The 25,511-nt window shown below is 47.2% G+C and overlaps 1 protein-coding gene across 4 annotated transcripts in view; it reads right to left on the bottom strand.

Annotated features, from left to right (window-relative positions):
- UBR3 (ubiquitin protein ligase E3 component n-recognin 3) overlaps window positions 1-25,511 on the bottom strand; it is a 240,482-nt gene that overhangs the window by 211,920 nt on the left and 3,051 nt on the right. The window lies entirely within an intron of this gene.

The raw sequence follows: 25,511 nt of genomic DNA, 5'->3' as shown, positions 1-25,511 counted from the left end.
TTACTCGACTAGTAAAATAACCTATAGTTAACATCCCTACTCAGTACCGGGCAAATTAGTTGAAACTATAGTAAAGAATAAAACTGTCAGGCACATAGATTAACATAATTTTTTGGGGGGGAAGTCAACATGGTTTCTGTAAAGGGAAATCATGCTTTAATAATCTGCTAGAGTTCTTTGAGGGGGGTCAACAAATGTGGACAAAAGGGATCCAATGGATATAGTATTCTTAGATTTTCAAAAAGCCTTTGACAAGGTCCCTCACCAAAGACTCTTAAATAAAGTAAGTTAACATGGGATAAGAGGGAAGGTCCTTTCATGGATTGATAACTGGTTAAAAACATTGGGGAAAAAAAGGGTAGGAATAAATGGTCAGTTTTCCAAGTGGAGAAAAGTAACTAGTGGGGTTCCCCAAGGGTCTGTCCTGGGACCAATCCTATTCAAATTATTTATAAATGATCTAGAGCAGTCTCTCTCAACCTTTTTTTTAATGAAGTATCCCTTTTAAAAAAAATTGTAAGTATGCCCCCTACCTACAGTTTTCAGACAGACAAAAAAAATTTCTACCATTGCAACACATCTGTTCAAACAACTTAATCGTAGCTGGGCATGCAATGAAATTTTTGGGTGTAAAAAGTACAGAAATAATAAAGCGCTGTAAAACTTTACACAAAAATGAAGTTCTCCAAATTTCAGTTGTGTTGACATTCCCCCCAGATTTCTCTCAAGTACCCCTGAGGGTACTCGTACCACTGGTTAAGAAACACTGATATAGAGAAAGGGGTAAATAGTGAGGTGGCAAAATTTGCAGATGATACCAAACTGCTCAAGATAGTTAAAACCACAGCAGACTGTGAAGAGCTTCAAAAAGATCTCACCAAACTAAGTGAATGGGCAACAAAATGGAAAATGAAAAGTAATGTTGATAAATGTAAAGTAACGCACATTGAAAAAATAATCCTAACTACACATACAATGTGATGGGAACTAATTTAGCTACAATTACTCAAGAGAGTGATCTTGGAATCATTGTGGATAGTTCTCTGAAAACATACACACACTGTGCAGCAGCGGTCAAAAAAGCAAATAGAATGTTAGGAATCATTTAAAAAGGGATAGAAAATAAGACAGAAAATATCTGATAGACCCTAGATAAAACCATGGTACGTCCACATCTTGAATACTACGTACAGATGTGGTCACCGCATCTCAAACAAAGATATATTGGCATTAGAAAAAGTTCAGAAAAGGGCAACAAAAATGATCAGGGGTTTGGAACAGGTCCCTTATGAAGAGAGATTTAAAAGACTTGGACTTTTCATCTAAGAAAAGAGGAGACTAAGGGGAGAGATGATAGAGGTCTATAAAATCATGACTGGTGTGGAAAAAGCAACTACAGAAAAGTTATTTACTTATACCCACAATATAAGAACAAGGGGTCACCAAGTTAAATTAATAGGCAACAGGTTTAAAACAAACAAAAGGAAGTTTTTCTTCATTCAGCATACAGTCAAACTCTGGAATTGCTTGGCAAAGGATGTGGTGAAGACTAGGACTTTAACAGGGTTCAGAAAAGAGCTAGAAAGGTTGATGGAGGTTAGGTCCATCAATGGCTATTAGCCAGGATGGGTAGGAATGGTGTCCCTAGCCTCTGTTTCTCTGGAGATGGGTGACAGGGGACTGATCATGTGAGGACTACCAGTTGTGTTCCTTCCCTGGTATCTGGTATTGGCCACTGTCAGCAGTCAGGATACTGGGCTGGATGGACCATTGGTCTGACCCAGTATGGCCGTTCTTACATTCTAAAGCTACCGTACCCCACATTTCCACCTGGCCTCTCGATCTTTGAAAGGCATAGCACAGGATCTCACTCTGAGTCTTGATGTTATTTTAGTTCATTAATTTGCAGATGTAATTCAAGGGAGGAGGGGAATCATAAATATCTCTCATCTCCTACCTCCCTGTAACCTTTAAATAATTTAATTGGAAGAAAAAAAAATTTAACTACACACCTCCACTTACATCCATCTGCGAAATATGTGAATCACTGTCACAAAGAGAGGAACTAATCCTTTAAACCCTTATTGATAGAAGCAGACTTCTGACATTCACAGGCCCTATCTTTAACTGTGCAGAAATTCAGAAATTTCTATAAATGAATAATAGGTTTATCCTGCATCAACTTACCTATTCATATCTATATATATATATATTAGGGATGTGAATGAGTAGTCAACTATCCAATAGGTAAATGCTTACTGGATAGTCAACACACTAGTCGACTAGTCACTTCCCCCACCCTTACTGCTTCTATTACAAAAAGTCATCAAGCGGGGGGAGAGAAAGGGGTGCTTCAAAGCAGCAGCGCTGTGCGGAGCCCGAGAAGACCCTTTGAAACACCGTGGGGAGTATGGGGCCAACAGGGACTGCTTGAGTCCCCAGCTGGCCCCATGCTCCCCGCAGAACTTTCACCTTTGAACTTTCGCCCTGGAGCTGTTGTTACACTTCAAAGATGGAGGCCCCCTTATTGACTAATTGAATAGTCAATACAAACTGCGTTGACTATTCAATTAGTTGATTAATCTAAATTTAACATCCCCACTATCTAGTTTAGAGTGTGTCTGTCTGTGAATTTGCTTGTTCAAGAACTCCTCCTAAATTGTAAGAGCTAGGACCGTCAAATTTGGTATGCAGCTCCCTCTTACCTTAACTTAAACCAAGGTCAGGGTTTGGTTGTGCCTGGAAAACACGAAGTGCTGGGAATGAAACCGGCTTCCATAACATGGAAAGGAAGGGGATAGAGGAGGAATGTGATACTGCGAGTGGTCACTGGGGGCAGCTGTTGCACCAAGAGAGTGGCCAGTAGGGCCGGGGCTCCACCATCTTGACTGTCAACATACCAGTAAGGAGCCCCTTGTCCCAAACCTGGAGCCTGCCCCACCCAATGGGGAGCCTGCAGGCCATGGAGGGGAGGCCTAGAGGCCAAACGCAGCCCCTAGAGCCTCACCCCCCACCATGGAGAGCCTGCAGGCTATGGGGGGGAAGAAACTGGAGGCCAGGGGCAGCCCCCAGAGCCTTGCCTCCCCCAGATAGCCTGCAAGCTGGGGAGGGGGCACTGCAGGAGGGGCAGTTACTTGAGCCTTGTCATCCCTCCTGACAAGCTGCAGGGGGTAGCTGCTGGAAGAAAGGGCAGCCCCCAGAGCATGGCTCCTTCCCTCCCCCACCCCACCCCGCTAGCCCAAAAGCCACAAGGGGGCTGCTGGAGACCAGGGGCAGCCCCTGGATCCTCGCCTGCCCACATAGTCTGCAGGCCATAGGGAGTGGGATGCTGAAAGGTAGGACAGCCTCCTGAAGGGTAAGTCGACCCCCCTAATCCCTGACTGTCTGCAGGCTGCAGGGGGTACCACTGGAGAGGGAGGCAGCCTCAGAGCCTTGTCCCGCCCCCCAAACAGCTTGCAGGCCGTAGGTGGAACAACTGTGGGGGGACCCAATGGCAGAGTAGCTCTGTCCTAGCCCCCTGGGAGAAGTTGCCACTGGAGCACCATGACCCTCACCACCACAAGCAGCTCCAGAATCCCCCCACATCCCAGACCCATGACCTGAGGCCCCTCCCTCGAGTCCTGCACCTCCAAGCTGCCTTGACTTCTATACCCCTTTCCCCCTGCCGAGTCCTGTCACTTCCCTCTCCCTGCCCTGAGCCCCCCCACCTCCTGCCAACCCTCTGCCCTAAGCCACCGACCCCCACGCCCTGACCATCCTCACCCCCGAACTTTAACTCCAGCCTTCATTTTCCTTCATTTTCAAAAAATACAATCATTGAAATAAAACTTGTACATTTTTCATTTATTTTTTTAAAAATTAGTTCAATTAAAAGTCCGAGCAATGCTGGGTACATCTGCTATTTGCTAAATAAAAGCAACTCCTCTTGTCCTTGTTGGGAAGCCCGGCAGATGGCACAACCGTAGAATTCTTTAGGGCACAGGCATAATAACCTAAAATCCACTGAGTAAGTAGTTCGGATTAGGCCTCGTGGAACGAGGAGTACCGCTAGTTCGGATTAGAGAGCCTAATCCGAACTACCTACTCCGTGCCGCATGTAGCCGCGGGCACGGAGTCCGAACTACCGGGGCTTTAAAAATGGCGGCGCCCGGTAAGATGCAAATGAAGCCCGGGATACTTAAAGTTCGAACTAGGGTGGTAGTGTAGACATACCCAAGGAGAGTTCCCCACTTTCTGCAGAGGTGGTAGCTATGCCAATAGGAGAAGTCTTCCTGTTGGCCTATGTAGTGTCTTCACCAGTGGTTCTCAATCTTTTGTATTGGTGACCTCTTGCTCACAGCAAGCTTCTTAGTGTAACTCGCCTTATTAAAAAACACATTTTTTTATATTTAACACTATTATAAATGCTGGAGGTCGAGCAGAGTTTGGGATGAAGCTGACAGCTCATGACTAAATGCCTCCCAGCTGATTAGCAGAGTGCCAACAAGGCCTAGAGCAAGCAGCATGCATTTCTACTGGTGGTGCACGTCTGCCCATTCCTTGGTGCACATAACAAAATTTATTCTGCATATGGATAGAAAAGCTTAGAGGGAACATTGATCACAACTCCCAATTAGAGAACTCCTGGTTTTCAGGGAAGCACTACAGCGGTGTAGCTGCATCAGGACAACTTGCACCGCTGCAGTATTTTAAACAAGCCCTAAAACCATGCCACACCAGTTTACATTCAGTTCATGTTTTCAAAGTTATCTTTGCACCCCTGAGGGCCAGAAACTTGCCCTTTAATCAAAAGAAAGTTATTCTGCGATCTAAATGTGTCAGCTAGGAATATAAAAAGCAGGGTGGACCCAGTTCCCAGCCCAGATGTTTTATAGCTTAAGACCACTGTCTTAAATAACAGCACGAAATTAGGAGCCAGTAAATATCACATTAGGTTCTTGCTCCAAGAGCATTAGGCGTGGTCCTTAGTTATATCTAGCACAGTCCATTGTTCTTTACAAAAATTAGGACAAAAACTGAAACTAACCCAATATAGCCTAGAATGCACATTAAACATGTCAACCTGATTTCAAAAACAAAACAAATTAAAGAAGCCTTTGCACTTATAGTACTAATTCCAAAGACATTTCTTTTACCCAAATTCTAAAACTTTTCTGCCACCATGTCAAACTCCAAATCTTGAGATATTGGTCCTATACTCTGATCTGTCACAGAATATGTTTTGTTTTTTAAATGTGTGCGTGTGTTGGCCAACACTCTAAACTGAGCCAGGAATTCCCAGGACTAAAAGCATGAGCTGCTACAGCTAGAACCATGACTCTGTAACTATTCATATAATCTTTTAATTTGTACAGAGCTGGATTTATAATATACATTCACCAATGGGTTACACGTACAACAGACTCACTGGGAAAACAACAAAATTGTCTATTCCATAATCAACTCTCCCATATTACTGTAAGAGTCCCATGGCTAGAGCATCAGTTAAGTAAAAAGTAGATGCCTGAATAAACAGTCACACATTCCAGAACACCCTGAAGACAGTCAAGATTGTGTTCTGATACACTAGGCAAGGAAGCACATTCCACATATCGGACCATCCACTGAGAATACCGGGACACTAGTCCAAGAGTTCCAACCTCTGGAATGAGTAAGCATGGGTGGTGAATATAAGAGGCAAGGGGAGGCAATGTTTTCCCTGGGTCTTAGTACTCAACTTCTCCTCCTCTTCTTCCTATCCCTATTCTGACCATTCCGGAAGGCGTCCACACCAGGCTGGTACAGCTTGCAGCCTGGTGACTCTCCTCTGGAAGTGGCTCTGTTAACTAAAAATGAAAAGCCTTCCTGCTTGCCAAACCTACTAGCATAACACTGAACCTGTGAAAGAGCCATTAAGTGGTAATGAAACCATTTAACAGGCATGTGCCAATCCTGAATTTACTGACAAAATCAGGTATGCATTACTATGGCCTTGTCCATACTTACCCAGAAGTTCAAATTAAGATACGCAATTCCAGCTAGGTTAATTGCATTGCTGGAGTCACTGTACCTTAATTTAATCTTTCACGCTGGCTTCAGAGCGGGAGGTTGATGAGAGCAAACACTCCAGTCAACTTCTCTTATTCCTCACCTCAACAGGGGCACCTTCCATGTTCCATTTAATGGTTCTTTGGTAGGCCTTCTAAATCAAGTGCCAGAAGATCAACCACTGCAGCACTGATCTTCTCACTATTATAGACATTGCCTATGTATGTCTAAAGGACTTTAGTTTAAAATCTGCTTTAAATATTTCATTAGTTTGTTGTTGAATATTACAAAAATCACATCTCTAAAAAATCCTGGCATAAATATTCCGGGCTGGGCTGTACAATCAGAGTATTCAGCTTTAGTCTTAAATGCTTGGATCTTCAGACATGTTTTTACAATAAATTCTTCAAAAAGCCACCCTTATCTAAAATGCACATTTTAATTTTAATTGCTATAGTACAAAAACTTGCTTCCAAAATCTTCCTGTCCTCTGTCCAGCCCTACCCCCCTTTCACTCCCGCTGTTGAAGAGAGCCCTTAAAGGGACAACATTCCTTTTATTCCAGACAGCTGAACAAATGAGTTTCCCTTTTACTTCTGACTATTTGATGAAGTAGCTTTAAGGAGAATACTCCACCAAACTCAGTACCTTATCAAGATATAAAACGCTTTGTTATTCCAAAAATCTTTGGAAATATATTTTAACAAACATATAGTGAAATGTCATTAACATGTATTTGTGTGACTTTCATAACAAGATCATGGAATCATAGAATACTAGAACTGGAAGGGACTTTGAGAGATCATCAAGTCCAGTCCCCTGCCCTCATGGCAGGGCCAAGAACAGACTTTATCCATGGTCACCAACCGGTTGATGTCGATCGCGAGGCGTTCGGGCCCCCCCCACATTTCTCTCCACCCCTGAGAAGCCCCACTACCTACCTCCAGCGAAAATGGAGGTAGTGCTGGCTTCCTGTGGGGTGGACGGAAATCCTGCAGCTACACGCCACTTCTGGGAGTTCCGGAAGTGCACTGGCTGCTCCCCTCCCTCAGATCTGTGGCACGACGAAATTTGCGGGGGAGAGCGGGGTGTCCCCAGAGGAGGCGTGTGCCAGGGCTTGGGGCTTCCCTGCGCCGCAGAAGGGGGAGTTGGCCCCGGAGGAGGTGCGCCCGGGCGCTTCCCTGCTCCGTGGGAGGGGAAGTTGGCCCTGGAAGAGGGGCACACAGGGCTTCCCTCCTCTGCGGGAAGGGGGGGGGGGGCGTGAAGCGAATCCTGGGAGGAGGCTGGTGCAGGGGACTCCCTGCGCACCACTGGCACCCTGTTCCCTGCTGCAGAACCCTGTCCCCTCTCTCCTGTTCCCCACCGGCACCCTGTCCCCTGCTGCAGAACCCTGTCCCCTCTCCCCTGTGCCCTGCTGCAGAACCCTGCCCCCACGCCAGCACTCTGTCCCCTGCCCCAGCACCCACTAGCACTCTTCCCCAGCACCATGTTCCTGGTCCCACCAGCACAGCTGGGGCCACATTAGTGAGGCCTGGGGGGGGGGGGGGTTGGGAGGAGGGGTTTTTTTGCATCTCCCTTGTGTGGCCCCAAATGACTTTTCTGTGGGTCAGTGACTTCCTGACTCAAAACAGGTTCCCTGCCCTTCTCATAAATAAAGACAATGAAGAAACTTTGTGTTTGACATAGTATTTTATTTAAAAATGAAGCCTGGCTAACAAACCCCCAATTGGGGCCAAGCCCCCATCTGGCCACAGCATCATAACGCTCCTGCACTCCATTCCCCCAGACCCTAGCTCTGAGCCTATCATACACTGGAACCCCCTGCCCTGAGCCCCTCACATGTCCCAACCCAAATTCCTGAACCCTCACATCCACAGGCCTGTGGCTTGCTTAGTACCCCAACCCTACATCTGACCCCAACACTTCCTAGCCTGGAGCCCCCTCCCCGAGCCAGCATTCTCTTTTCCATCTCCTTCTGCATCCAGATTTCCTCCCAGAGCTTGCATCTCTCACCCACGCCCACACCCAAATCCCTCATTCCCACCCCAGAGCCTACATATCCTGTCTCAACCCAGCAAGGGTACGGCTAAACTGCAGGAGTTTTTTCAGGATTCCGGAGATATCCCAGAAAAACACTTCTGCATCTGCATGCGTTCTTCCACTTTTTTTAGTGGAAGAGCAAACATGCTCTTTTGGTCACCCCTATATTCCTCTTTCCACCAGGAATAAGGGAGTTTCAAAAAAAAGGGGGGGGGGGAGGGTTTCTGACATTTGGTCCAGTCTAGACAGGCCAAGTGTTGGAAAAACCTCTTCCTACAGAAGAATTGGGGGGAAAAAAGCAACAGTATAAGGGTTGGGGATAGCAAGTGATGGAAAGGAGGAGAATAGAAAGGGGCGGGGCTTCAAGGTAGGGGTTGGGCGGTAGATCTTAGCTTGTTCTGTCATTTAAAAAGTGATCTTGGGTGTAAAAAGGTTGGAGACCACTGGTCTATATGAGACTTGATAGATGTCTGCCTAACCTGCTCTAGGCAACTTATTCCATTGTTTAACCACCCTGACAGGAAATTTTTCCTGATGTCCAATCTAAACCTCCCTTTCTGCAATTTAAGCCCATTGCTTCTTGTCCTGTTATCAGAGGCCAAGGAGAACAGTTTTTCTCCCTCCTCCTTGTAACACCCTTTTAGATACTTGAAAACAGTTATCATGTCCCCTTTCAGTCTTCTCTTTTCTAAACTATACAAGCCCAATTCTTTCAGCCTTCCATCATAGCCCTTCTCTAGTGTCTCCACATCTTTCCTGAAATGTGGTACCCAGAAATGGACACAATATTCCAGTTGAGGCCTAATCAGTGCAAAGTAGAGCAGAAGAATGACTTCTCATGTCTTGCTTACAACACTCCTGTTAATGCATCCCAGAATCATATTTGCTTTTTTTGCAAAGGTGTCATACTGTTGACTCATATTTGGCTTGCTGTCCACTATGCTCCCTAGATCCCTTTTTGCAGTACTCCTGCCTATACAGTTGCTCCCATTCGTTATGTGTGAAACTGATTGTTCCTTCCTACTTGGAGTACTTTGCATGTCATTATTAAACTTCATCCTATTTACCTCTGACCATTTCTCCAGTTTGTCCACTTTGAATTATGACCCTATCCTCCAAATTAGTTGCAACCCCTCCCAGCATGGTATCATCTGCAAACTTAATAAGCGTACTCTTTCATTTAACATTGATGAAGATATTGAACAGAACCGGCGCCAAAAGTGACCCCTGCGGAATCCCACTTGTTATGCCCTTCCAGCAGGATTGTGAACCATTAATAAGTACTCTCTGAGAATGGATCTGGCTGGAAAGGGTGAGCAGGCAGAAGAGGAACACAGTGGGAAGGGTATAGGATAGGACAGGGCCTGTGCATAGCAAGGGTGGAGTATGGGAAGGGACACAGGCTGGGGAGCTTGTCTTCTAGAAAAGCAGCTTCATCCACAGCCCATGCTGACAAAAATACTGCAGCTAATAGCCTTAAATGCTGTAACAAGGAATAAGGAAGAATTAGCTTCTAAATTAGACAATATGATGAAATTTTACCTTTATTTTTAGGCATCTTCTGTGAGTGAGACAATAGAAAAAAACACTGAAAAGTAAGATTCCCTACTAGAAGACCGAGAAACTAGATAAGTCATTTCCAGCTTAGTTTCTATTATTGCAAACCATTCTAGTATCACAATTAAAGTCGTTTTAGACAGGAAAACGTATTACTTTTTTCATGTCTTATGCTGCATGATTTTCCTCTGTAAATATTTTACCTCTATAAATTCTTTGATAAACATATTTAAGAGTGTATATCAGAAAGAGCCATTTAATTAGTCAGAGGTGTTCGAATTTTAACTGGAGACATTTAACTGAGGATTTGGAAGAGAATTATTCGGTTTTTTGAGTTACTGTACATACCAAAGATAAAAGGAAATACTGTTGTCCTTCCCTGTCTCTATTCTCCTGATCAGTAAACTTCTTTGCACTTCCCATTTCAAACCTCTATTTCAGAAGAATCCCCGGGTAGCGTTGCCAGGTAGACCCCGCTAAAAAACCGGACACGCTTGGCAGGGGAGCGGGGCAGGAACAACCAGCTGGGAGGGGGGCAGGGCTGGCTGGGAGGGGGGCAGGAAACAGAGCTGGGGGGGCCAGACGGGAGAAGGGGGGCGGGAAGCAGAGCTGGGGGGGGAGATCGGGGGCTGTGGGGCTGGAGGAGAGGATGGGGGGGGCCCGGAGGAAGAGGGGCGGTAAGCAGGGCTGGCAGGGGTAGGGGGTGTCCAGGGGCCGCGGGGCTAGCCGGCAGGAAGAGGGGGCAGGAAGCAGAACTGGGAGGGGGTGAAAATTGGGGGCCGTAGGGCTGGAGTGACAGAGGAAGGGGGGCGGGAAGCAGACCTGGCGAGGAGGGGGGATGCAGCCACTGGCCGTAGCCCTTCCAGCCACGCCCCTGGCAGGCGCTTTCTTTACTTGCCAGCAGAATCCGGGCGGGGTGGGGCAGGGCTGGGAGCCTCTCCCCCTGCCTGGCATCTGCTTGCAACCAGAGGCTCCCAACCGGGAGGCGGGCCGCGATTGGCGCTGGGAGCCTCTGGTCCTGTGCAAAAGCCGGGCGGGGGGGGGGGGGGGGGGGGCAGGGGAAGAAGGGTGGCTGGGAGTCCCAGCCCCGGCCCCTGCCCCAGCCCCACCCCACCTGGCTTTTGCGCACGACCACAGGGCTCCCAAAGCCAATTGCGCTCTGCCTCCCAATCGTTCCCCCACCCCCGCCAGGCTTCCCTCCGGCGCCCTGCCGGAAATTCACAAAATACTGGACATTGCACATGTCGTGTATTTTCTGAATTTTTCTACCGGACAGACAGTGCAAATACCAGACTGTCCAGTACAAAACCGGACACCTGGCAACCCTATCCCCAGGGGTAAGACCAAACTAAGGATGTGACATTGTGGTTAGCTAGATGCAATTGGATAAAAATTTGCAGGGCTTGACAAATCTGTGTATCTACTCACCCATAGCGAGTAGATTTCAGCCAGTCGCCCCGTTCACCGGCGGCACGCGCATGCGCAGTGCGCATCTGGCGCATGGGCGGTGCGGGCCTGGCAAGTGGATTTTGCAACCGTTTGTTGAGCTCTGACAATTTATATCGACTACATGATTAATCAATAAGGACCGCTCTGCAGAGCCGCAGCACGGTAGCTCCAGAAGGCAGCGCGAGCCAGGACTGAGCAGTCCCAGCTCATGCCAGCTCCAGGAGCCATCTGTGTTGTGGCTCTGCATTTTAAATGTAGTAAGAGCCACCAGGTTTTCACTACATTTAAAATGCAGACATGCAGTGTCCTGGACCAGTACGAGCTGGGACTGCTCATTTCCAGCTCGCACTGAGTCCAGCAGCCCGTTCACAGTGAACAACCCTGTCCACCACTGCTGGAGCAGCTTCTGCCCATGGCGAGCCTCGGTCCTGCCGCAGGCAGAGGCTGCTTTGCAGCAGCCTCCTTTATCCCCCCCAATCCTGGCTCTGATAGAGGCAGCAGTGGGGGGGGTCAGGCGGCACCACAAAGACAGTGCTGGGGGGAACTCAGCACTTAAGCTGGCTCCCTCCAGCTGGCTCCTGTTTCTACCCCTCCCCCTCTTGCTGCCTCATATAGGTCTCACCATACTGATTAAAAACTGTTCTTTACCAGGGCTGGTTGACAATTTCTGAAGGAAAACTGGGCCTTTTGCAAAACAAACATTTTCTGTGAAAAAAAGTTTCCCTTAAAAAAAGAAAGGAAAAAAAAAAAACCACACTTTACACACAAGTAGGATTTTCCCCACTGAAATTTTCAGTATTGGTTGACAACTCTACTTGTTATCCCTGAATAAACTAGAGTAAAAATATTTTGCATGTTACTCCTGTTAATTTTCCCTTACCTCCATTTTTTAAAACTGTAGAGGTGAGTTTTAGGCATCAAGGAATGTGATAAGAGTTCCTATTGATGATGAAGGAACGTCCACACGAGGAATGAAAGCAGCAAAACATTATAGCAAAGATGTAGGAAACAATCATCAGAATCCCTCATATTATAATAGATTCACCATGCACCATGGGTGGCCCCAGCCCGGGAGCAGATGCGCGGCAGCCCCAGCTCCAACTCCAGCAGCCACATTAGGAAGGTATGAATGTATAGAACACAGTAATGTGTCCCAAAGTGGAAAAGAACCCAATACTGTAAATCTTTTAACAAGCATTGAGTACAAAATTCAGTCAAGCTAGTTAAAAACTAGCCAGATGGAAACCCTTGCTCCAGCCAACAGTATAAATTGAAGCCCATATTGTTAAACTAGTACAAGCCTCCTCTTTCTTGGTTTAAGAATGGATTATTCTGGTTGAGTTTAGGTCAACTGGGAACAAGTGTAAAATAATCCATAATAAATCACTTAAGATAACAGAAGTTTGTTTGCTCGCTCTCTCTCACATATATAAAATTGTCCTGATGGGTAACAGAATGACATCATCACACTCTCATGTTCTCTGGCAGTGAAAGCTGCCAGAGAGAGGGGGGGTTGGCGACCATAGCAAGCAGGGGGCACAACCCCCTAGTAGTCTTCAATAAGCAGGACTAAGGAACAGCATCTTGGTGGCCTGCCTTCTTCCAAAATTAGGACTAGAGTTGGAGTGGTAGGCCTGGTCTGCACTAGGAGTTTAAATCAAATTTAGCCACATAAGGCTGATTTTCTAAAAAGTCCGCACTACCAAGGTCATTCCATCGACTTTAAGGGCCAATGAAGTTAATTTCAAGTACTGATGCTTTTGCAAGGAGTGACGCAAATTTCAAACGTGCATGGTCGAATTCACGGTAATGTAGACCCAGTGCTGAGAAAGATTAGGTTCTTGGCCCCCAAGAGGAAGTGCCCTACTCTGACCAGAACTTGTGCCTCTACTGCTCTCCAAGCAAACACAAAAAAGCCCCGGGAAAGTTTGAATTTAATTTCCCATGTGGCCAGCGTTCCGAGCACACCTCCAAGCAGGCAGCACACCTGAGCAGGACACGTGGACATCACTTTCATGAGTTCAAGTACCATGAGTTCAAGTTCCCTGGGGTGCAGAAGAGTGCCAATATGATCTTAAACCTCACCAAAGTGTGGGGAGAGGAATCTATTCTCTCCAAGCTATGAAACAGCAAAAGATATGCTGTTAGCTATTGTCACGTTACCGGAGTTTAAGGGAAGCAGCCAGGTTACTGCTGCACCCGTGGGGGGGGGGGGAGGTTGCCCAAAAAGTGGTACAAAGAGGGCCATGTAAGGTGTCAAACAAAAGCTTGCCTTCTACTGATTCTGTATATGCTCTTCATATGTCTGTATAATGTCTGTGTGTGGAGTTATGAATATGTACTCTGTGTTAATACTGGAAATTTCTATGTATGGGATTGAGCAGTAGATGAAGAATGCTCAGCCTATGGACATGCTAATGAGCAAGGCTCGACAAATCATGTAATCTACTCGCCAGTGGCGAGTAGATTATAAGCCGGCACAGCCGACACCACGCGATCTGCGCATGCGCAGCTCGCAGAACCGCGCAGCTGGCGAGCAGGGCTCACCACCGCTTGGCGAACCCTGCTACTGAGCAAGTCTCCATGGAACAATAGCCCTCTATAGGCCGAGGACACACCTCAAGAATGGTGACTGACACCTAAGGGCTACCAGCAGGGGACACAGTGATAGGCCACGGGCCAGGTGACCTGCTGCAGCCAAGAGGAGATGAGGAAGGAGGTATAACGATGCCATGTGGCAGCCTCCATTTTGTCTTCAGATCTGCTCCTGACCCCAGATGCAGCCTCGCAGGGAATCACAAGCCGGGAAGAACTGTGGACCCATCCTGGCATAGGATGTACACCAAGGACTTTTAAGCCAGCAGTTATAACATCTCTGCTGCAAGCCCGCATCAAGAACTGGGAGATTCAATGCATGTAATGTATGATACTTTAACAACCTCAGTCTCATGCTTTTCTTTCTTGAGTAATAAACCTTTAGATTTTAGATTCTAAAGGATTGGCTCAGCGTGATCTTGTGAGTAAGGTCCAGAGGGTAAATTGACCTGGGAACTGTGGCTGGTTTCTTGGAACCGGACAGAACTTGTTCAGCGTAGGTGAGATTGGGCTCTAAAACCCCTCACCTGTGTATGAGACCAGGGGCCATCTGAGGCACGGATATTGCTGGGGTATCAGAAGGTTTTGCTCGTGAGGCTTCCGGCTGGCCAGGCAGGCAGCTGAAGCGCTCTGTAGGACTGGATTGTGGCCTATTTGGGAAGGTCTCCAGTCTGGGGGCTGTAAGGAGCCCCGAATTTGAGCAATTTGCCCTGAGCGGATGCTCTCAGCAGTGCCCAGACCCAGCCCGGTCCGTCACAGCTGCACAAAGATAGCAAAGTACCTGGTGGAGAAAGGATACTCCAGTGATGCCCAGCAGTGTCATGTAAGGACTGCTGAAGCAGTCCTAGCACAAAACAAAGGTGAAAGATGGTCTGTGCATCATCGCAAACATGCTGCTTCTATGACCATCTGAATGTGATTAGGGGTGGGAACACAACCTGCTTTCCAAGCTAGACTGTAGAGTCCACCCAAGAGACTCAGGGCTGTAGCATGAAGAACAGTGTGGTGGTGGAAGAAGGGAATAAGGAGAATGGCCAGCTGGCAAGCAGTGAAAGCGAAGAACTCTTCTTCACTTTGGATCCAATCCCCTCCTCCTAGGAAGTGTCATAGTCGAGCACTGATCCCAGGGAAGGCACTTCTGGTGAGTTCACAATTTTTTCCTCAGTACAAGCGGGTTAAGGCAATTAGGTGTGATGTGTGGCATGCTCCGTGCCTACACAGCATGGAGGGGCCCAGAATCAGTTGTTAATGTGTCTGGAGATGGAGCAAGAGTCCTCCCCGCATATCTCCATGAAGCTCTCAGAAAGGAATTCTTTGATTCACCTCACAAGGTTTGCTGAGGTCTAGCTTAGTCAATAGACTCCTAAACTTTCCCTTTAAATGCCCACAAGCACGCTCAACCACCATTTTGCACTTGTTCAGCTTGTAGTTGAATGGCTCTTCCCCCACCACAATCCACATCCCAACTCATTCCCAGTGCCAATCTCACTTCCTGTACTCTATCCAATCTCAGCGCATCCCCCACCTTTTTTGTCCCAGAGGTTTTGCTCCTCCAGTTCCAGTTTTCTCCTTTCCCGGGCACCATATCCATCTCCACTCCTCCTTCAGCTACTTACTCCTGATCCAACTGGTTCTCAGTTCTAGTCTCCTTGCCCAGCCAGTCCGTCTTCTCTTGACCCTAAATTTCCAGTCCTAACTACCTCCTCCTTACATGCTTTTAGATAGTTCTTGTGACTATCTACTCCCCTCAAAGCACGTCTGGGTCTTGTCCCTTCTGCATTTAAGTCAGGGGTCTCAAACTTCCAGCCTGTGGGCCAGTGCCAGCCAGAATGACTGTGCAATTTGGCCCATGATTCTCAGTTTGCCACGGGGGAGGGGAGCAGTCTGTTAGTAGCCCCGAACTCCACCCCTTTCTGCTATCGCCCTGCCTTCTTTCCCCCATGGAATCCTGTCCCACGAGTATGCAGATCATCAGAAGGCCTGGCACTGCCCAGTGGTAGCAGTCCCCTACCCCGCCCTCCCCCCCGCCCCCCGCAATCGCCTTGGCGGCAGGAGCTGCAGCAGAAAGAGCGAATATGCCCCCTCAGTATGCTCCACTTTCTCCACGGCTCCTGCTACTGTGGGGAATGCAGAGTGTGGCTAGGAGTTTGAGATCTCTGATTTAAATCAACTGGCTTCTTCCTTTCTGCTGCCTCAAAGGAGGAGAGGCCATTGAGACCACAATAGCTTCTGCTTTCAGTTCAGGTGTATAAACCAAATCCCATATGGCCTGAGGCAACCCAGAGCTGCAACTGCAAGAAAAGTTCTGCTGAGCTGTGGGCTGCAGCGTGCTCAGTACTGGTGGAATCTTTGGGGAATTTAAGAAGTCTCCAGTAAGCCTTGAACTGTGATTTTTCAAAAGCTTATAACTTAAAGTTTGGATAGATTTTCACAGGGAAGATAAACAACAACATATTCCTGACACAAAAGGCATTGCCTTGTCAAATTTCAAGTCCCTGCACAAATGCATGGTGGCACTACAGTTTTTCAAAGAACAGGCCCTCAGAATTTTTTAATCTGCCCATCACAACTTTGTTTTTCCTACCTTCATTCTCAGAAGCAGTTCAACCACTTGGCCTGAAATTTTCCAAAAATATTCAGCCTGAGCCAGACACTCGGCATAGAAAATTTCAGTCTTCACAGTTCAAATTTGCCAATGTTACAAGTAACTGTAAACAGAGTCTTATCATGGACACGGTCAAGCAAAGTCAATTATTATATGGTGGTACCAGCTCCTGCCTATATTTAAATAAGAGCAAAAAAGAAATGTATGGCCAACTATGGGTCAGACACAAAAAAACAAGATAATAGAAGTGAGAAATCCTGGCACAAGTCCAAAAAAGCATAAGCAGAATATGAAAATTGCCTGTAAACAATCACCTTGAGAAAACACCCACATTCTTAGGTGGTGGCCTTAGACATACTGTCGTCAGGTAATCAAATGAGAAAGTGATCAGAATGCAGATTAAGGATGTTAAAAAGCAGGTAACCACTAATCATGTAGTCCAGTGGTCTCCAACCTTTTCAACCATAAGATCAATTTTTCAGTTTAAGTGCAATGTAAGATCTACCTCAAACCCAAGTACCCTGCCACCACTTCCTTTCTGCCCCTTCTTTTAAGGCCCTGCCCCTGCTCAGCCCCTTCTCCAAGGCCTTACCCTGCTCACTCCATCTCCCTTCTTCCCCCAGCTTCACTCACTTTCACCAGGCTAGGGTAGGGGGTTGAGGTGCAAGCTCTGGTCTTGGGCCAAGGAATATGGAGTGTAGGAGGGGCTCCAGGATTAGCCCAAGGTGGGGTATTGGAGTCCAGGAGGAGCTTCAGCGTGCAAGCTCTGGGAATGCATTTGGGTACAAGGGGACTCACGTCTTGGGCAGGAGCTCGGGTGTAGAACAGGGTGGGCAATCGTTTTGGAAGGAGAGTCACTTTGCAAATTTTGGAAGTGGCTGTGGGCTGATCCAAAGGGGGAGGGACCTTGGGTAGAAGGGACGGGGCCTTGGGCAGAAGGGGCGGGGAGAACTACCCTGCTGGGTACGGTGACCTTATTTTCTGAACCAGCTGCAGCTAGTAAGAACGGTTTAATTTAAATTATGAAACAGATTAAGCATTTTAATTTTCTCATGTTAGTTTATCAAACTTCATTTTAAATAACGTAAAATATTATGCCCAGCACAAAAGGTTTCAATGTTTTCTTTATTTATGGCAGGGGTGGGGGACCCCTTTGGAGACTGGGGTCACTGACCCACAAAAAAAAAATATATCAGTTCGGGACCACAAGAGTGAGAAGCAAAAAACTTCTCCAAACCCCTCCCCCAATTTCACTGATATGGCCCCAAATGAAACACCTCATTCTGGTGCTCCAGCCTCATGGGGTGAGGGGAAAGGGGGGACTGAGATTCAGGGCTTCTCATAGACCAGATTTACTTTTCTGGGGTTCTGGAGTTAGTGGATTTTATGGACCTCCTTAGGCTCTTGGGAAGGACAAAAAATGAGGGGTACAGTGCGTGACACAAGGCTGCCAGAAAGTAGGATAGGGATGGGGTGCAGAAGCAGGCTGGGAGTAGGATGTCTAGCCAAGTGGAGGGAGCAGGAAAAAGGGAGGGTGCAGTGTGTGGCTAGGAGAGAGGGTGCAAGAACAAGGGAGGGTATAGGAGCAAGCTGGGGGTGCCAGGTCTTGGGTGGGGAAGGAAATGACAGGATTGGGGTGGTAGATTCTGGGCATGAAGGGGAACCTTACCTGGCTTCGTGACGCCTTGCAGCAACAGCTTCAGCACACTGTCCCAGCCATCCCAAAGGGAGGCCCCACTGCTGCCATGACCATGCAGTCCAGGGCCAGCCCCAGAGGATGCAGCACGGCTGCAGGTCAGCCCCAGAGGCACCGCTGCCATGGCCACACAGCCCTGGACCAGCCCTGGAGGCAGGAGACACCACTACCACAGCCACGCAGCCCCAGGCCAACCCTGGAGGCACCGCTACCACAGCCACAGGCCACAAAGGAGCCACAGTCTGGGGCCGGCCCTAGAGGCACTGCTGCCATGGTCTCACAGCCTGGGGCCACCCCCGGAGGCACTGCTGCTGCAGCCACATGATCCAGGGCCAGCTCCAGAGGCCGGAGGTTCTGCTGCCACAGCCATGAAGCCTGGGTCCAGCCCCAGAGGCACCTCTGACATGGTCACATGGTCCAGGGTCGATCCCGGAGGCACCGCTGCCACGGCCACAGGCCAGCCCAGGAGATACTGCAGCCCGAGGCCAGCCCTGAAGACACTGCGGCTATACTGCCCCAAACCGTCCCAGAGGCATCACAGCCCAGGGCTGGCCCCAGAGGCACTGCTGCCATGGCCATGCAGCCTGGGGTCAGCCACAGAGGCGCTGCTGCCACAGCCACACAGCTCGGGGCTGGCCCACAGGCACCACTGCAATGGCCACGGCTCTCAGTCCCAGCACTGCCTCCTCTCCAGCAGTTGCACGGGGGAGGAGGGGCGAGGCTGAACTCCTTCCCCTGCGGCACGCTTGCCACAGGTTGGGCACGACCATTGGGGGAGAGGCCTGGAACTGCCTCACGGGCCAGATCAAAGCTCTAGGCGGGCCAGATCTGGCCCACTGACAGGCTTTTGCCCACCTCTGCTGTAGGAGGTGGTTCAGGGCTAGGACAGGGATTCAGGAAGCAGACTCTGGCTGGCCACTGTTTAACGGAGATGGCTTTTGGGTGGGGGAGCAGTGGGGTTAAGGCAGGCTTACTCCTGCGCTGGCCCTGCACCACTCCTGAAAGCAGCTGGCATGTACAGCAATGGCTCTATGGCACCATGTGCTGCCCCTCATCTATAGGCATTGAGCTCACAGCTTCTACTGGCCACGGTTCCCCATTACCGATTCCTAGTGGAAGACTCCCTGCTCTGCCTCTCTTAGGGGCTGCAGGGACATGCCAATCACTTCCAGGAGCAGCAATTACCAAAGGGATAATTACTCCAGCCAAGACAGGTTAGGCATTTTAAAACTCACTACTCAAAGACATAAAATTTAAGCATAGAGAGAAATGAAAATTATGAAATGCACAGACCAGTCAAAAACCAAAAACACACTTTCCAAGCAGTAAAAGAAGTAACAACACGCTCTCCCCGTGTAGGTGTTGGGCTACGAGATGAGTGTGAAGGACAGTGTGTGTTTGTAAGAATGACAGACACACACTGTGTGAGAGTGACAGAAATTTGCATTACCAAGCTCCCTTCATTCCCTTGTCTCTTTGTGGAGATAGGATACAGAAGTGGGGGGAGGAGGGACACCCTGGCATCAGGGCCCCCTCCCTTCTCCTTCCTACACAGCAAGCAGGAGACTCCTTGGGGGGCAGCTGCAAGGCAGAGGGCAGGAGCAGCATGGCAGTGTGCGGAGGGACAACTGAAGTACGAGCACTTGATGGCTTCCTGGCCAAACCAGTCAGGACCACTTGTCAGAGGCTCCAAGATCTACCAGCTGATGACCACTAATGTAGTCGGTAATTTGTTTTTACTGACTACTTGATTAGTCAATAAGGGAAGGCTTCCTCAGTCCTGGCTCACGCTGGGCCCAAGAGCTACCCTCACTGCAACTCTGCAGTTTAAATGTAGTAAGAGCTGGGCACACAGGCAGACCAGCTCCTAAAACATTTTAACCGTAGAGATGCAGCGGACTTGGCGCGAGCCAGGACTGTGCAATCCCGTCTCAGTCCCGGTTCACATCAGGTCCAGGAGCTACCTGCACTGCTGCAGTTTAAATGTAGCAAGAGCCAGGCACACAGGCAGTCCAGTTTCAACCACATTTAAACCATAGAGGCACAGTAGGGGTAGGTCCCGGACCCAGTGCAAGCTGGGACTGAGCCGGGACTGCTCAGCCCCTGCTTGCGCTGGATCCAGCAGCCCATGTCCACGGTGGGGTCCCAGCAGGGAACTGGAACCCCTACATATAGGGGCTGCTGCCAGAGCAGCCTCTCCCCCATAGCTAGCCTGGGTCACCACGGACAGGGGCTGCTGCCAGAGCAGCCTCCCATTTCCCCCCCCTCCTCTGAGCTGCTGCCTCTAATACAGGCAGCAGCACAGGGGTAGGGCAGGCAGCACTGCAGAGACAGTGCTGGGGGAAACTGGCTTTGAGGTGGATTGGATAAATGGCTTTTTAAGTGGAGTAGCTAAATTAGTGGGAGTGACATATTAGTGTAGAAGCTTACAGAGTTAGATCAATGTAAGGCAGTTTATGTTAATCTAACTCTCATTGCATTTTCCACCCTTGTATCTGATTCTTGACTAGTAATAAAAAAAAAAAAGTCTCTCAGTTGCCTGTCAACTGAAAGTTACCCAAGTATTTTTCCCCCCTCAGTTCAACTTTGGATGCAACAGTTTTTATTCACAAGACAGCTTTATTCATAACACTTGGTTGGGATTGTGTTTAAAACTATAGTAAATCTTTTATAATTAAAGTTTTATTTTCAAAACTTCATTATTAGTTATTTCTGATACACTTACGAAATTTCACTTGCTCAGGGTTAGACATCTTAGGAGGGTGGGTCACAGAACGCAAGTCACTGGCTCTTACAGATTATGAAATCTTGCTCTAGACAGTGAGGTTAATCTTCTGACATGCAGCTATCCAAGTACATTTTCAAACCCTGGTATAGATCATTTCTAATGTCCAAGATGTATTTTCAGAACTACAAAAGCAGGGGCTATGATACCATATAGTAAAGGAGTTCATAATATTGCGTGGATATGGAAAGGTTTGTTCAGCAATGTATAGATTTTAATCTGCATCTTCAATAACTCAAAACTCAGCTAGATATTTGACTCAAACACCAACACCTGTCATGCTAGATGCAAACTTCCTTGTTTACGGACATCCAATGTAAAATTTTATATTGTGGTAGCTGCTATGGAATACAATCTTCAGTACAAGCCTTTCTGAAAACATTTATATACACTCTTACCACATCACAGCCTGCTATCTCTGGGTTTTCATTAACGCTCTTAAAGAAACAGTGCACTATATGATGAACTAGGCAGATTTATACTACAATGTACAATAAATCAAGTACTTGGCTAAGACTGTGTTATACAGCATTCTTCTAAAACAACATGTCTGGAACAGAAGCTCAGAATATGGGAGATAAAATTACAAAAACTAAGGAATATAAGATCAATACTTGTGTCTTTCATGAACAGTAACTACGATTTTTTTCTGAGCAAAGCAGATGGCAGACAAAGTTTGTAATCAGGTTCCACATTTGAATCTCTCAGCTATTAATAGATCCCTAGGCTGTGGTGACCTTATGTCAAGCTAGAAACCGCACTACTATTGCATGAATCCATGTGTTGAAAGCTGCTACCTTAGCTTTGCACACCTCAGCACTTTTTACATAACAACAAAGTCTACACACAAAATTGCACCAGTTAACTAAAAGTGCTACATTAAACCAATTCAATTCAACCAGTGGAACTTAGCATGTAGACACTCTGACATTAGTTTAAACCTCTCTGTCTCTGGTCTACCTCTTCCCTGTACACCAAATTGCACCACATCTTTAGTTAAATTGAGGAAATTTTAGACAAGGCCTCAGGCCTCTAAGGACCAAAATGTGCTTTTTTCTTTTTTTCTTTTCATGTTTTTTCTTTATCTTCTGTATAAATTTTCCTGTGGGATGATAGAGTGACATCATCACATCACTCTGCATCCTGCCTCCCCCTCCCCTCAGTGCTCAGGGAGGGAGCCCAGGCTGCCCAGCCACTGGCCAAGGCCCCTCCCACCACCCTTCAGCTGGACAGAGAGAGTCAGGGCTGGCGAAGCCTTGGCCCTGCCCCCCCAGCATCCAGGATAAGAGCCAGGGCTGATACAACCTTGGCCCTCCTTGGTGGCCTGGGAGATACAGGAGAATCAGGGCTAGTTCAGCTGGGGCAGGGGGAAGATGGTAGACCCAGGGCTGGTGTAGCCTCGGCCCTTCCCTTGTGGCTGGGGGGAGCTGGGGCTGGCCCAGACTCTGTCCTGCCCAAAAGCCAGGGGGGAGAGCCAGGACTGCCTAGCCCTGGAGCGGGGTTGGCAAGCGTAGCGAGCCAGCGGCACAGCCCCCTAGTATTCATTAATGAACTGAAGATCTACAGCTCAGCTTCACATATTGTTCTTGTACTTTTCAAGAAAAAACATGAACACAAATTAGGGATGTAAGCGACTAATCGACTATCTAATAAGCAAAAGCTTATCTGATAGTCAACACGCTAGTCAGATAGTCGATACAGTAGTTGACTAGTTACTTCCCCCCCACACACACACACTGCTACCTCTATCAGAAAGAGGAAGCAAGGACGGGGGGAAAAGAGAAAGTGGTGCTAGGGGGAGCTGTCTGAAAAGCCAGTTCCCTCCAGCTCCGTGGGAGCGGGTAGGGGCGCAGCAGCTGCGTTTCATCTTTGAAATGTACAAGAGTCCCCACTGGGGCTCTTGCTACATTTCAAAGCAGAAGTGCCCTTATCAACTAATCGAATAGTCAATGGATATTCCATCAACTATTCAATTAGTTGATCAATCTAATTTTAACATTCCTAAAACAAGTGCAGCAGAACATCAGAGTTACAAACACCTCAGGAATGTAGGCTGTTTGTAACTCTGAACAAAATGCTATGGTTGGTCTTTCAAAAGTTTACCACTGGACACTGACTTAATATAGCTCTGAATCAGAGGTGACCTGGAGGAGGGAAGGCAGTGAAAGGGGCACATTACACTCCCCAAGTACTGGGGGCAAGGAGGACAGCAGCTTGTAGGGCCAGATCTGGAAGGGAAGAGATGGGGTCAGAGTCTCTCCTCTTCTGGCCACACTGCCTGGCCCAGGCAGCACAGCTGTACAGAGACAACCCCTCTCTCTCTGGCGAGGTAACATGGAAGAGGACGGCTACACTCTCCCAGGCAGACACTCTTTGGCTACACTGTCTGCTACTTGATGCAACATAGCACATGCGGCACGCGCACAATAGGGAAAGGACAGACCAGGGAGGACAGGGGTTGGGAAAGAATCACTATGGGATGTCATGTGGAGAGGTCACGTACCCCCCGTTAGCCGCTGCTTCCCTTTATGTCCCTCCCACCTCACCTATGCTTTGAATCTTTATCATGCAGAAGAAAAATGTTGCTTTCCCCTTACTTTTTAGTATTTTATATTGTACACAGTATTGTACTGGATTTGTTTTTTGTCTGTGTCTCTCTGCTGCTGGCTGATTGCATAATGCCAGTTCCAAATGAGGTATGTAGTTGAAGGGTCAGTTCACAGCTCTGGTGTTTGTAGCTGAGGTTCTACTGTATTGCTTTCTGTGGACTGAATGGAACCTCCCCTACACAAAAACTTCTCTATCACTCTTACTCCATCAGTGACAGCTCAATCAATCCTTGTTCCCATTTGTTTAAATTTAATTATTTCTATCAACTGTTATTATAGGTAATACCTTAGATTACTATAACTAAAATATGAGACAAGAAATGGTATGTGTTTTGGTGTGTTATTTTGAGGATTTGACAATTTTACTACTTCTTTGTAAAACCTCAGTGATGAGATGTAGTTATAAAATAGGAAACTGATCATAAAAACTGAAATTTGGGATAGGCTACTGCCCCAGAAACTGCTCTAAAAATATTTTTAAAGGTGTTTTTCAATTTGGCCACATCCCATTAAAATTCTGCCCTGTGTCCATCACAAATGGATTGTTGATTGGTTTGCCAATTAAGTCTTCTCTTTCTCTGGCCTTCCATTACCCAGGAATCTGTTATTCCTGCTCTCACCTAAAGCCATGTCTTCACTTGCTGTGCCGGAGATCAATCTTCTGGCATTTGATTTAGCGGGTCTAGTTAAGATCTGCCAAATCAAATGCTAAGGGTGGCACCAGTACTTCTCACAGTCATGAGGAGAAAGGCAAGTCAATGGGAACGTTTGCTCCCATCAACTTCTCTCTGCGAAGACAGTGTCAAATTCGGCTTCAGGTAAGCCAACTCCAGCTACGTAGAGATAGTTGACTGCTTCAAGAAACCAGCTTGATCACAGACCTCATGGTTTTAATATTCTAATTAAGACCAAGGAAAGGAGAGAGAGAGAGAGAGAGAGCGCCCATCCAACTGAGGGGAACTGAAGAGGGAGAGTGGTTCAGAGAAAAAGGGAGAGGGGAAAAAGGTGGAAGTAAAGAAGACAGACTACAAGAGCAGCAAAAGAGAAAAGGTAACAAGAGAGACAGACAATAGTTAGTAAAGTTGTAGGTAACAGAGCAGGTGAATGGAAATTACTACTGGAAAAGAAAGAGTCAAGGAGACAACTTTAAAAAAAATAAACAAGCAGGATAAGAAAAAATCCTAAATAGGACTTCAGAAAAAAAGAATAGAATGAATTAGATTGACTTGTTTAACTAAAAAATAAAAAAGGTGTAAAAGGAAGAAAGGGAAACTGTACATGTTTCCTCACATTCCTGAGACAATGTGGGTGACGTAGTATTTTTTACTGGATCGACTTCTGTTGATGAATACGACACACTTTTGGGTTTATTCAGAGTTTTTCCTTTAGCTCTGGGAAAGGTATTCTGAATGCCACAGCTCAAACCCAAAGTGGAACAGATAGGGAGTTAATTTATGTTACAAGAGACCATTTGAGGTGAAGCAAGCAGTTTGCACCTATACAGTCATAGGACAAAGGGGAATTATAGATTGTTGTAATAAACCATAAATTCACTCTTTATTAAGTACATGATTTTTGGTGTCTAGCAGAGTTAAGAATTTGAGACCTAGTCTACACTACCTTGGGCCATCAATCTAAATTATGTAACTTCAGCTATGTGACATAGCTGAAGCTGACACATTTAGCTTTACTTACTGTAGTGTCTTCACTGCAATAAGTTGATGGCAGACACTGAACAAAGAGCGTAGGCAAAGAAGTACTGGAGTCAACAGGAGAACACTCAACAGTCAATTTATCACATCAATACTAGATGTGATCAATTGATTCCTGCTGGATCGATAGCTGCCTGTTGATCCAGCAGATAGTGTAGACATGTCCTCAGTTTCCAGGCCCGTCTTCTAAAGGTATTGTGCAGGTTTCCATGTGAGGACATGAACTGTGAGGAAGAACATAAGAATGGCCATACTAGGTCAGACCAAAGGTCCATCCAGCTCAGTATCCTGTCTGCCGACAGTAGCCAATGCCAGGTGCCCCAGAGGGAGTGAACCGAACAGGTAATGATTAAGCGATCTCTCTCCTGCCATCAATCTCCACCCTCTGACAAACAGAAGTTACAGACACCATTCCTTACCCATGGCTAACTACCAT

The sequence above is a fragment of the Pelodiscus sinensis genome, chromosome 7, assembly GCF_052426305.1.
Source record: "Pelodiscus sinensis isolate ZL-2025 chromosome 7, ASM5242630v1, whole genome shotgun sequence".
NCBI lineage: Eukaryota > Metazoa > Chordata > Testudines > Trionychidae > Pelodiscus > Pelodiscus sinensis.
This window is presented reverse-complemented; position numbering and strand designations above follow the sequence as displayed.